The following is a 13,730-nucleotide window of genomic DNA, read 5'->3' as shown; positions in this document are numbered from 1 at the left end:
AAATAAAATAAAATAACACTCTTGTTCAGGGGACAAGCCTAGAACCCTGCAAAGCAAAGAGAAGGGTTCAGAATAAAGACAGAAAAGTGCGTGGGTGTAACCAGAGCCCAAGTATGCAGCATATCAGGGCAGAGAGAGATTGGGTGTAATGTTGAGATGGGAAATCCTGGCAGAGTGAGTTATTTTTCAGGTAGCCCTAGAACGGGTTTAAATGGGCTCAGAACTCACTCCTTTGCCCGGCAGCACAAATCAACTGGGCAGATCCCTTTGGCACATAGGAGCTTCCAACACACAGCTAAGTGACATGCTCTTAAGCTGAAGGGCCTGGGGTCAGAGACCCAGAGAAAAACCAGATGTTTCTTCATACTGCATCTCTGATACTTCATCTAAGGTGACAAACCATGAAGCAGCCTTTGGTTTGGGTACTTCCCGAACTGAAGACACAAGCAGATTCCTACACAGGAGACTGCATGAGAAGCGTCTGTCCCTAGGACTTGGTGATATCATAGCCCCTTCAGAAACAATACTTAAACAGGAGTTCCTTAGATCTCAGTGGGAGCCTCTATCTCAGGAAACAAGGAGGGTGACTTCTGAGAGATGACATCTAAGGATGACCGTCAGCTTCTACAAGGATGGACACATGTTTGCATGAGTATCTCCCCAGCAAATATAAATACACATGAATACACACAGACACACAGACACACACACACACACACACACACACACACACACACACACACACACACACTGGAAACCAATGACATGGAAAAGAGAAAAGCAATAGTCTTTTTCTACTTGATTGACACTCCAAGCACACTAGAATCTAGAGTGTGAAATTGTTGCAGCTGCTGATTTTCACTCTCGATTTTCTCATGAGTCTCAAACTCTCTCATGGCTGGCTCCTTCAGAGAACATATGTTCCCATGTCCACCCACCTGTGTAGCTTTCCCTGTCACTTTCTTCCTTCCTGAGCCTGTTCCATGCATGGACTCCAGGCATGGCTTTAGAGCAGTGGATGCTGTGAGATTCTGCTGAAATGTCCATCTTGCATCAAGGTGATTTCTAGGCCACAAGGGTATTTTCTTTTGAAGGATGAGTCCTCTTCAGGGATTTTGCTTAACCCAGGTGAGCTACCTTGCCCTATCTAGATCCTTTCCAGGAGGCAGCCTCCATCAACGATACTCTTGTCTCCTTATCCCACTTGAGAGCATCCGTTTCATGGTTTGGTACCTTAGATGAAAGCCATCTTGGCTTCAGAGTCTGCTCAGGACTGTGGGAAACACTTGGTACTCTGGCATCACAGCTCAGTCCTCCCACTGACCCTTCCATGTGCCACATTCCCTCACAGGTATGCATTCCTGACCATGTTCCTAGCACCCTGCCAAGTGCCCGTCTTTGTCAGCTTAGAATACCCAACCTCTCATTCAACCTTCGACCAGCAGGGTGATTGGGAAACCACCTGAAACACACTTTGCCTGCTTGTTCTCATGAGATCATGACACTCAACCCATTTGATTCATTTTAAAGATGGAATCAGACGGTGCACAGAATATACTCCTGTGGTGCTAGCTCACAGTCTACACTCAACAGATAATGACCAGCTGTGGTGATAGCAGAGCATCTATCCTCCTCCCGTGGTACCCATACTCATCGCCCCCCCCCCAATAACAGGAAGCACAACTGGTTTCTGGTCAAGCATAGTGGATTCAATTCAAACATTGGTGCCTGTCTCGGAAACTAAAAGTCTAATACATGTGGGAAACGTTTACTTGGTGATCAAGAAACCTTTGGGAGTTGGAAAAGTAGCAACTCCCTGAGTCAGCAGAGTGGGACCTCTAGCAGAGGAAGGGACAGAAATAAGCCACTGTACGTGATAGAGCTTGGTCATGGAAGGAGCTGGCAGAGCTATGCGCGGTATGGTAAGGACTGAAGGAACGCCTCTGTGACTTCACATGATGTCACAGAAAGAGGACATCCTCCCTCAGGACAGCCCACCCATCATCATTCCCTCGTCTGCGAACTTACGATACAAACTGCTCTTGACCCCCAGTGCCCATCAATCTGAGGCTGGTTAGTGTGTGCTATCAGGGTTCAACTTCACGAAGAAGGGGCCCAGCACCCCACCCAATTTGAGGTACCCAGTAGTTACTCATCAAATAGTTCTAGCAGAAGAGTTGAGTAAGTGGTACTTTTAAAAAACAGATCTAAGATTAAAAAAAAAAAACATAAACAATGTAAGAGCCTGACTATTTTGTTCTTGAATTACTGTTGATGTGGTTTGGGCAACATTCTTCCCTATAAGTTGTGACTCACATAAAGCTTTCTCTTATACAAGGCTGGCTATGAGGCAGTCAGCAGACTAGAGGAACACATGTACACTCTCCCTGTCCTACTCCCTTGTGGTCCTGGTGGAAAAGATTTGCTGTTTTCTTCCCAGGTTACAGAAAACTGAGAGAGGAAACTACTTGCTCAAGTCTACACAACTCCTAAGTATCAGGTCTGGTTTGAACTCATGCCTTGTCTCTGAAGTTATGTTACACAACAGAGATGGAACTTAGAGCATGCCTCTTCAGGTCTCTGGGCCTTCCTTTTATCGTTGGACTTCATTTCCAGGTACAGATTTCTACAAGGCTCCTAGCCTACAGGGTTTGCATTTGCCTGCAGAGTGGGTTTGAGATGGAGGGAAAATGGGATCAGGACTGTTTCCTAGAACTCTGCCTGTAGGCAGAGAAAGAGATGGAGTCCAACTACAGGGAAGTACAGTCTCATCAGGTCTTGGTATTTTGTTGCCTCTTTTTACTAACATATTAATGCCACCTCAATAACCATGAGATGAATGAATGAATGAGCAGGTAGATGTTGTTGAATGGATGAACAAATGGGGAACTGAAAAGTTGGATGGATGGATGGATAGATGGATGGATGGATGGATGGATAGATGGACAGGTAGATGGATGGATAGATGATGGATGGATGGACAGGTGGATGGATGGATTGGCAGGTAGATGGATAAATGGATGGATAGATGGATGGATAGGCAGCTGGATAGATGAATGGATGGATGGATGGATGGATGGATGGATGGATGGATGTATGGATGAATAGATGAATTAAGAACTGAACAAATAACTAAATGACTGTTTGGAAGTACTGCTTGTTATTTTACACCAAAAGGGAGGCATGCTGTGGACATGACTCACTAGTGGTCACTCAGACTTTAAAAATACCCACATTCCTTGTGAGAGCTGGCAGGAGCAGTTTCTCTCCCTGGAGCACAGCCCTCTGCCTACCTAATACAGTGTGAGGTGTTAACTACATTATCTGGAAATACCCCTATGACTAATTCCCATCCCTTATCCGGAGGAGAAGAAAATTGTCTGTAGTGCGAATGCCCCAGATTCCTGGTCAGTTTATGTAAGGCGTTTCAAGCCATTGCAGTATTTAAAGCCATTTTTAGCTTCAATCACTTGATGTGTGGTGAGCCAAGAATACCTGATCTCTTACTCCTTAAAACTCCCTGTTTTTTCCACTAATTTTGTTTAAAGTGGTTGTGGCACTAAGTACTTCTCCACTGAAGAGAAGGTTTATAAACATGCATCCCAACATTATGCCGTCTTTTAAATAGGTGCTTATTCAGTGAATTCTCCTGTTACATCGCCTGGGCTCCTTTAGCTCTGATACTTTGGGCTGATCCCAGCCCTGCCAGGTGGTGGGTGGGTGATATTTATTTTTTGTCATGGCCTATTTGGTGGTTTTTGTACACTGAAAACTTTTCTGCTCGTCCCAAACAGGATTAGATGGAAGCTTTTCCCAAGTGATGTCTACAGCAATTGAATAAGGTTTGAGCTCTGACTAACCAAAAGTTAGAAGACTACGGGGGAGGGGTGCTTTTATTAAGTAGGGAAAGATAAAGGTCCTTTCTTTATGCGGTGTAGCTACTTTGAAACACATGAAATGCTCAGAAAAGCAAAATCTCAGGGCATCAGATATTTTCTCAGAACCTAAACCCCGATTTCACTTGCACTCTTCTTGCCTTTACCCTCCAAGAAATAGAAATCCTACTTTGACCACCTTTCGCAGAATCTTATTGTTCATTTGTTGGTCTTTAAATATATGGACAAACAAATTCAGCTGCATTTCAATACGTGCAGGTACCTCCAGTGGGCTAATGATTCCTACAAGTCCTCGGATTTCTTTGTGAACTCGTTGACAGTAAATAGCAGGGTGTGTTGGTTTAAGAAATAAACCCATTTGCTGTAGTGCCAGAGTAGCTACAGCCGTGTTCTAATAAAACTCCCAACACAAGCCTAGCCAGGCAACATGATTTGGCCCATGGACTGCAGTTCACAGACCATTGCTCTATAAAACTCAACAAATTAATTATCAGAGTGTATCTTCTAAACGACTTCCCTTCCTTGACAAAACAGACTTGATGTTTTATTGAATCTTTATTCCAGTTTCATCCAAGTTGAAAATATCATAATATTTTGTTGTTGTTATTGCTGCTGCTGCTGTTGCTGCAATGGGATCTGAACCTAGAGCTTTGCGTATATATATTAGGCAAGAATGCTACCTCTAAGTTACACTCCTAGCACTAAGAATTCCTTTTCAAAGCCATCTCATGCATCCCCGATGCCCACAAACTTACTATGACCTTGAGCTTCTGATCCTTCTACCCCACTTTCCAAGTGCCTGTGCCACCATGTGTGGTTTATGCCGTGCTGGGGACTAAACCCAGGCCTTTGGCAAGTCCTTTGCTTACTTAGCTGGATCTCTGAGCCCACACAGTGAAGCTTCCTAAGGCTGTCTGCAGAAGGAAGTTCCCGGTGTGCTGAGCATCCAGAGACATCAATAAGTCCTGTGTGAAGTCTTTAAACTTCACATCCAAACGTCAGGCAGAAATCTATGCTTAATGACTCTATGACAGTTATTCTTAGTTTTTTTTTTTTAATCCAAAAACAATTTGCTATGAAGACATTTCCATGGAAGATAAAACAGGGACTCGTTTGATGCTCCCAGGTAGATGGACATCTTCATCTCCCTTGAATCAGATACCTTTCTCATCGTTGAGACAGAGCTTGGACAGAAGCAGCTTAAGATATATCTGGGCTCACTGTTTTGGAGGGTATGGTCCATCGTGATGTGCAAGGCAAGACAGCTGCAGTGGCTCTGCCTGTGGGCGTAGGTGGCTACTGTATTTCACGTCCATCATGGCTAAAGAGCTTAAACTGGAGCCACGGCTGGACTATACCTTCACAGGCTCACCCACAGTGACCCACCTCAGGCAGCCATCTAGGCTCTATATTCTGCAGCTTCTGTAACTTTCTCAAACAGTTTAGTACCAAGTGTTTAAACACAGGGACTCAAACATTTGATACCCTCTGTCCCTGAATGTATAAGGAGTTAAATCACCAAAAGGAAACAAAACAAAACAAAACAACAACAACAACAACAAAACAGACACCTTGCTTAGCTCAATTTCAAGATGGAGAACAACTGCCCTAACCTTTGTGGGAAGGAGGCAACGATTTTATGCTCCGAAGACTTCAATGCAAACAAGCAAATCAGGGAGATAGGATGGAAGACTCACTCTCTCCTGCTCTTTGTGTCCACTGGTCGACAGCTCTCAGAAAAAGAGAATCCCGGGCCCCTTTGATTGGAAGAGGAACTGCTCCGAATAAATATTCTTTGAGAAATATGCTATGCAGTCTGTTCACCCAGGTCTTCTCGAAGCCAACATACCACGCTGGCTAGAAATTTCCCCCAAGGAGCTGGGGAAAAGCACTTGCAACCCAGGTTCAAATCCCAAAATAAATCAAGGAAAAGCCAGCCTCAATAATGTGAGCATCTGTAACTTCAACCCTCTTAAGACTGGGTGGGTATCTGAGACAGAAGCATTCCCAGGAGCTCTCATGCTCGCTACATGGTGGGAAAACAGCATCAGGAGCCCACGTCACAGCAAGGTAGAAAATGACGACTCACAACAGAGCTTATCCTCTGACCTCCACACCCACTCTGGGGCACGTGTGTACCTGCCCTTATACACATAGCTGTGTGCACATGTGCACACACACACACGCGCGCGCACACACACACAAAGACAGAGCCTTGAGCCCAGCTGCCACCAATGTCTCTCTGTTTATGCAGTTTTCTTCTCCATATAGTAACTTTTTTTTCACTGTCACCAGCAAGTATCTGTTAACTTTTCCACACAGACTTTGAAGATGTTCCACTATGTGTCACAATATGGATCTGAATGCAACAAAGACTATAATTATTGAGCATTTGTGAGAAGCAATATTTTCCCTCCGGTGCGTGTTAGCTCAGCTCTTCATGAGCAGCGTGGGCACTGATGCTAAGGATGCTGCCTGCACCCCTCAGTGCCTTCTCCATGATAGAAATGGAGAAGCGAGAGAGGTGAGCGCTCTGAGCCACTGATAGAGGACAACCCACAATGCTCTCCATCCGCGACCCATGGAGATCGATGAGAGTTTGGCAGGGGATTTGGAAATAAAAGTGGTGATCTGCTGGCATGGGTTAAACATTCTGCCTCCGTGCAAAGAGATTTGAAAGGCTCAACCCAGCACACGAGACTGTGCATCCTAGAGATCCCGCTCGGCAACAGATGGCTTGCAAGGGCTGAATTGCTGTATAAACATTTAACTGAAAGTTTGATCTCCTAAGTGTGGAAAATTAAGCAAAACAAAAGGAAAATGATTCTCAGAGGCGCTTCAATTAGCAATTTGTAATTTCTCTGACAATGCACGCTGTGCCCCGTAACCATGCAAATACCCTCCAGGAAAGGGATTTTAGGAAATCTTGAAAAGAAATCCAGAAACTAAAAGAAGTCATGTGATTGCCAAAAAAAAAAAAAAAAAAAAAGAGGGCATATCGCTTAGCAGCAGCAGTCATAACTTCTGAGCTGTGTATGAAACCACAGAGGAGGACTCACCCAGCACCTGCCTCCCAGACCTTTCCTCTCCTGCATGGAGGACAGGAGGGGACTCTTCGCCCAGCTCTGCTTTACGTACCTTCATCCATTCTCCTGTCTCCAGCTCGCTCTCTCTCCCTCTCCCTCTCCCTATTCCTCCTCCTCCCCTTCCTCCCTTTCCCCCTTCTCTGTGTGCATCTGTGGTACATGCTAGGAAGAGGATACAGGAAAGAAGGACTGCACTTTACCACTGTCAATCATGGGTCATCCGTGGAGGAGAATGGAGAGCCACACAAGAAGTGAGAGGACTGTTGCCTGAAGACCATCACTGCACCCAGAGATAAAGTGTAATGTAAACTTCATTATGTCTGAAGCCTACATCCCACACAGAGAGAGCGATCACCCTGAGGCAGACTCATTTGTAGAGCTTGTTGTTGTTTCGGTTTGTATGTTTTGTAATATAAAAGAAAGGAAAAGTCTTTGGGGACTAGAGAAGAATTTAGTGCCTACAAGTATTCAATAAATGCTTGTGGGATCAATGTTTGGAGCACTGCTCTAGCCCCACTTCTGATGCTGTGAGAAAACACCCTGCATAAGAGCAATTTAGGAAAGGGAAATGGTTCATTCAGTTTACAGTTCCAGGCCACAGACCATTACTTAGTGAACGTCACTGAGGCAGGAGCTTGTGACAGCTGGTCTCACTCAGCACATTCACAGTCAAGAGCAAAGGTGACTGCACCCATGCTGTCAACTGGCTTGCTAATTATATGCTCAGCTAGCTTTCCTCCTAAGCAGTTCAGGACCACCTGCCTAGGGAATGGTGCCGCTCACAGTGGGCTGATTCTTCCTCCATCAGTGAACAATCAAGACAACCCCTGACACATAAGCCCAGAGGCCAGCCTGCTCTAGATAATCTCTCATTGAGGCCCTCTTCCCAGGTGAATCTAGGTCCTGTCAAGTTGTCAGGAAAAGCTGACCAGCAGAGATGCTAGAATGTGATTGATGGCAATTACATCTTTGGATCACTGGAGGAAGTTTGATTAGCTTTCGTGGAAATGCCATGATATTCGGAAAGAGAAGATTTGGTTACCCTTGGAGATATAGAGAGTTTTTAGACCGGCTGCTACATGAAACCATGTCTAAAACTCCTTCCCAGGACCCAAGCAAAAACAAAACAAATGAATGAAGCTATATGGTGAACACTGTTACTAATCACCATAAGGAGGAGGGAGCAAGTCCCTCCTATTTAAGGAATTGTCCCAGAGTCACCTGAGTAAGTGGGGTTTGAACCCAGGCAGTGGAGTTCAGAGTATGTGAGTCCATCATTTCCACTCAAACGTAAGAGACTTTGCAGAGTTCCAGATTCAGCTCTGCACACTTAATATTCTTGCCTTCTCACTGAGCAATATGCGTTTTCTCCAACATCCTCGGTTTGGAGATTGCATTGTGATTCTTTGACACCTGTTAGACTTCATGCATTTGGATTTAGGGTAAAAAAAAAAATCATATGGTGCTCCTGCAGTCACGTGTTAAATCACTGAAAACATGGCCCTGGGGAGGGAAAATAGGGCCCTCAATTGAGGAGTGAGATTGTGGATCATCATACTTCCTGATGGTTCAATTTCCCAATCTTTAGAGAAGCTGGGTGGACAAGCAAGAGCAAGTGCCTAGCTCAACGGGTCTGATTTTCCAAAATGGCAACCATTCTGTCAGAGTTAGCAAGAGTACTGCCATCGCCACTTGCCATGACCAAAAGACCTGTGCCTTGGGGGTTGGTGTCATTTGGAAGCAGACATAATTGCATTAATATTGTAGACATAATTACTTAAGATGAAATCACCGTGGAGTAGGATGGATCCTTGATCCTCTAACACTGTTATCGTTGAAAGTAGAGGAAACGCACACGGAAAGAACACTGTATGGGCAGAGAGGCAGAGGAGCACCCAGAACCTCCGAGGAGGCAAGAGAAGCTGAAAAAGGCAGAAGGATCCCCAAGAAACCTCAGACCTGCCAGAGCCTGGACCTTGGACTCCAGCACTTTTGGGGAATCATGAGTTTCTTGCTTTAAACCCACCCAGCTTATATGTCTGGAGTATAATTCTTAGTCTAAGTATCTATGGGCCAAACAGCATTATAATTGTTCTCAGTGAGTCCCAAACCTTTTCTTTCAACCTCAGATAGGTCAGTGTAGTCCTGAGTATATTCTAGAACACTCCTCCCTTGAGTCACAGGCAAGACTATGTCTGGGAATATAGGTCATGTGAAGGATCCAGAAAGAGTTTGGATACATACTCAAGAACATTGGGTATATTAATAATGCGTGTATGCACACAGGCACACACACACACACACACAAATGGGGGGGGGGTGCAGACAGACAGACAGACAGATGCAGGGAAATCTCCTGTCTGTGTGCATCTTAAAATACTTTTTTCCCCATGGCTCTGAACCCTAACATCAGTACCTGAGCATCAATGTTTTCTTCTTCACATTGCTTTCTAGAACTCAGAAGAGTCCTTCCTCTTGCAAGGGAGCGACCAAAGCTACCCAACCTGTGAGCTATGCACACTTCCATCCATCTTCAGCTTCATTTCTTCCCTGATTCCTTCCACCCATGGCCTCCTTCCCCCACCACGAAGAGGAAATCCATGAAACCCCCATAACAGTATCTGCCAAATATGCTTCATTATCAGACAGCTCACAAAAGGCCCTGTTCCAGTCTTGCAGCCAACCATGAAACATGACAATGTGCTCGCCTCTGACAGGGATCAGTGCAGAGAGGCCCCCATCTGTTCTTACCTCGGTGACAAATGGATTGTGGGTAGTTGGGATGGACTTCAGGGTTGTCTAACAAATAATAAGGACAAGATGAATTTTTTTGAGGAGGAAACAAAAGGGACCTCGTTGGGAAATTATGGTCAAATACACTCTAGTGTAACCTTTTTGCAAGATACTATAAATAAGTAGGGTGGGAAGGCAATCTGCTCACCACTAAAGCACTAAAGCTGGGTGAGGTTGAACGTTGGTTTCCCAGAGACATTTCCTCTCCTCTGATTGGATACAGGGAGTTTCCTGTCTGACTCAGTGGCGTGAGCAGAGCACAGTGCTGTTTAGGACTAACTCTGGACTCAAGTATTCTGAATGCAAGAAAATAACCAACCATCCCTTTGATTCACAGAGGGGAAGGGAGTCAGGTCTCCCTTTCAGCCTTGCAAACAGGTCAACAGTTCACGAAATTACATCTGTGGCTTTTCTTGTCTCTAGGTTTCTAAGCACACAAGGAGACCAGAAGGAGGGAGTCCAGTCTCCAAGTCAATTATTTTTGCGTTTCCTGATTCTTATAAACAACATTAATGTTAGTGCCAGGGACAGTTCTAACCTCATAATTTGTTAACGTTTAAAAGAGGCCTCTTACAGCCAACAATTATCCAAAAATAACCATTCCTTCATGCTTTCTTGACTGATACGTTTTCATCACCACCACCAACCCCCCATTCTGCCAGAGCCAACTGTATCATCGCCAGGATCATGGGAAAATGGGAATGAAATTAGCTGAGGGGAGTTATCTATCTTGGCTGTCTTTGGTGCCTCCTTCTCTGGCTGCTATCTTTGTCTCCCAAGACTCCTCTTCTTCTGGGAAAGGTGGTTCAAGCCCAGGGTCAGATGAGTCACCAAGATGCCGGGAGGTTGAGCCAAGAGGAGAAACCATCTTGTTCCCCGGGAGAAGCAGGTACAGGCTGGCACTGTGGGGTTGGTATTGTAATTATAAAGCCTGGTCAGGGATCGATGTTAAGAGCTGCAAGGACAAGAGCCTCTCCAATGTCCTCTGGTCAGTGCCCGATGAGAATGGTGGGGGTATGAAGGGTGAGAAGGCTGGTGTTCTGGATATTGCTCATAAGCAAGCATATTGGTTTCTGGTCTCTGGCCTTATAGACTTGCTTGGATGCTTTCTACTTTGTTAGCGCTTCCCATCATGTGGTGAATTGAGAAGCTTTGATTGAATAGGTGAATGGCAGATCCTCTGTGCAAAACCATTTCTTTTGGCTCCTTCTGTCTAGACTCCTAAGTAATTTGTGCCTGCCTCGATGCATTTGAGTGATTCAAAACTAAGGCGCGTGCGGCAGCAGCGTTGAGAAGGGCGAGTTCACCAGTATATTCAGATGATCTCTCAGTGACTGCTGGCAATGGTGGCTACTCTGCACTACTCTCTGGAGAACCCTTGACTGTGCCTGTGTTTGCCTCCTCCAGAGAAAGCTCTGGTGAAGAAGTGCCCTATAGACACAGACACAGAGGTGAGAAGGCCTGTGGAAATGAGAGATACCACTGTACTAGTGATGTATCTTATAGCTGTGACCTAATAATACCTGACAACCAACAGGAAAAAAAAAAAAAGGAAGGTTTATTTGGGTTTAGAGTGTGAAGAGACGATTAAGATGAGGAAGACATGGGAGGTGGGAGCTCGAGGCAGCTGGTCAAACTGTGTCCATGGTCCAAAAATACAGTATGAACAGGAAGTGGGCCAGGCTTTAAAACCTTAAGCCTCACCACCAAGTGACCCATGTCACCCAGTAAAACTAAATGCCATGTGAGCCTTATGCGAGATATCTCACATTTAAACCAGGACAGTCACCAAAGCATGGCTCTGAAGTCATCCTCCTGGAGACATCCGAGGACATAAGAGCAGCAGTGAGAGAAGGTGATAGAGTCGGTGGGACTTGAAGGAAGGAGCAAAGACTTGAAAGGCACAGAGATATTGATCAGTATCCTGGCTCTGCCATTATCTTGGTTGGGTTTTATCAGCTTGACAAGAATATCTGGGAAGAGGAATCTCAACTGAAGAATTGCTTCATCAGACTGACCAGTAGGAAAGCCAATGGGAGCATTTTCTTGATTCATGGTTGGTGCAGAAGGGCTCAGCCCACTGTGAGTGGTGTCATTCCTTAGCAGGTATGCCTGGGGTGTGTTAAGTCTGCTTCCTTAAGCAGACTGAGCAAACTCTAGGGAGCAAGCCAGTAAGCAGCATTCCTCCAGGGCCTCTGCATTAGTTCCCGCCTCTGGATTCCGTCCCTGACTCTCTTTCTTGATGACCTGTAACTTATAAAATAAAATAAACCCTTTCCTCTCGAAATTGTGTCTGGTAAGAGTATTTATCATAGCAACAGACAGCAGACCGAGACAGAAATAGGTCCAGCTCACAAGACATCAGAACCTTAATTTACTGGGGCACCCTCTCAACAGCTTTCAGATCTACAAGAGGTGACTAAAGGCTGTGTGCCTCCATTTCCTCATCAGTAAAGTGGGTGCAGCAAGAGAACATTCCTCAGTGAACTATGAAGTGATCTAAAAAAAAAATGGCAAATCCCACCTAGTTATTGATCGCACTTGCTATGTGGGCAACATTAGCATTGCTCAGTGTTCACAACTTAACACAGCCATCCAGCTAGGATTTATGGCAGATAAGTTCTCAGAGCAACAGAAGAAGATTAAGGGAGCAGTAAATGGCCCCAGAGATTGCAGGGAGCATGCTGACTCCAGAGACTTACAAAGTGAACATGTTTTCTAACAGGAAACAACGTGCTTAATGTCTTTGAGCTCCGACTTCTGTCTACTCACCAGAATGGTCTCTATGTCATATCTGATAGCATTTGTTCGCACGGTGCCCAGCAAGAGGCATCTTCCTCTCTATTCTTTACTTTCTTCTAGTTTGTCCTTCTAAAGACAAAGAACAAAGACCAGGGTTGTTGTGGGCACTACCTGTACCACACCTTTGGCCTGGCTTTGTGACACCCATTAGAAGAAAGGCAACCCAACTTTCTGGATACCCACAGGTAGTGTGTAAGGCCAGCCTGGCACCAACAGGGTCTTCTTCTCTGGGAGCCTGCCTTTCTTCTCCAGGCTGAAGGCTTTTAGCTTTGGTTGTACCCGTACCCAGGCCAACAGTGGAGTGCTCTCAATGACTGTTAGACAGAACCACCGCAGCAGACCAGATGAGCCACATGACCCACCTCCTGGAGTGTGTGTATCAAATAAGGGCCCATGTGTGCTGATCCATGTGTACCTAACCATCTCTGCTTGTCTGCACTCAAAGCTCCTAACCCCAGCCCCAGCCTGCTCTCCTGCCAGCCTAGAGGTTTTTGTTAAAAGTTCTTCTGCCCGGCTGGGATTATACTAAACACAAGCACAACCATCTATGGGCATTTTGTACACACACACACACACACACACACACACACACACACACACACACACCACATAGTGCTTGTTCTTTGCTTAACACACAGTAACTCAGAGACCGAAACTCATTTACCATCACAACAAAATGATGCGCCAGGCACTATAATTAGCCCATATTTAGAGTAAAATAAAGACATAAAGAGGTTAATAACATAGCCAAGGTCACAAGCTCGCAAGAAGAGGGGTCAGGGTTTGAACCCAGTCCTCCTGGCTCCAGAATCCTGGCTTTTAAACACTTTGTTATTCTACTTTAAAACCATGAATAACCCTGCTAACCCCATTATAATAGGCCCTGCTAATTACTTTCCCTCCCTCCTCTCCCTCCAATCCCAGCAGAGAACCACTGCATTATCACCGAGGTCTTACAAGAGAAGCCTGTGCACAAAGATGCCATGTGTTTAAGATAGACATGGAGTTAGAAACAAAAATAAATTCCAATACTGAGGCGGGGATTCAAGGGTAACACAGGGAGATCGGTGTGTGACACAAACACGGAGTTTTGGTTTGTTACATGTCCAGCATGATGCTGGGGTCCCAAACTCCCCATGGGGTGTTAGGCCTC

The 13,730-nt window shown here is 45.3% G+C and overlaps 1 protein-coding gene across 1 annotated transcript in view; it reads right to left on the bottom strand.

Annotated features, from left to right (window-relative positions):
* The window catches only part of Wwox (WW domain-containing oxidoreductase), a 913,078-nt gene that overhangs the window by 15,229 nt on the left and 884,119 nt on the right, over window positions 1–13,730 (bottom strand). The gene's annotated exons all lie outside the window — the stretch shown is intronic.

Source organism: Mus musculus, chromosome 8, assembly GCF_000001635.26.
Source record: "Mus musculus strain C57BL/6J chromosome 8, GRCm38.p6 C57BL/6J".
NCBI classification, from domain to species: domain Eukaryota; kingdom Metazoa; phylum Chordata; class Mammalia; order Rodentia; family Muridae; genus Mus; species Mus musculus.
The sequence above is the reverse complement of the archived record's forward strand: the minus strand, read 5'-3'. Positions and strand labels throughout refer to the sequence as shown.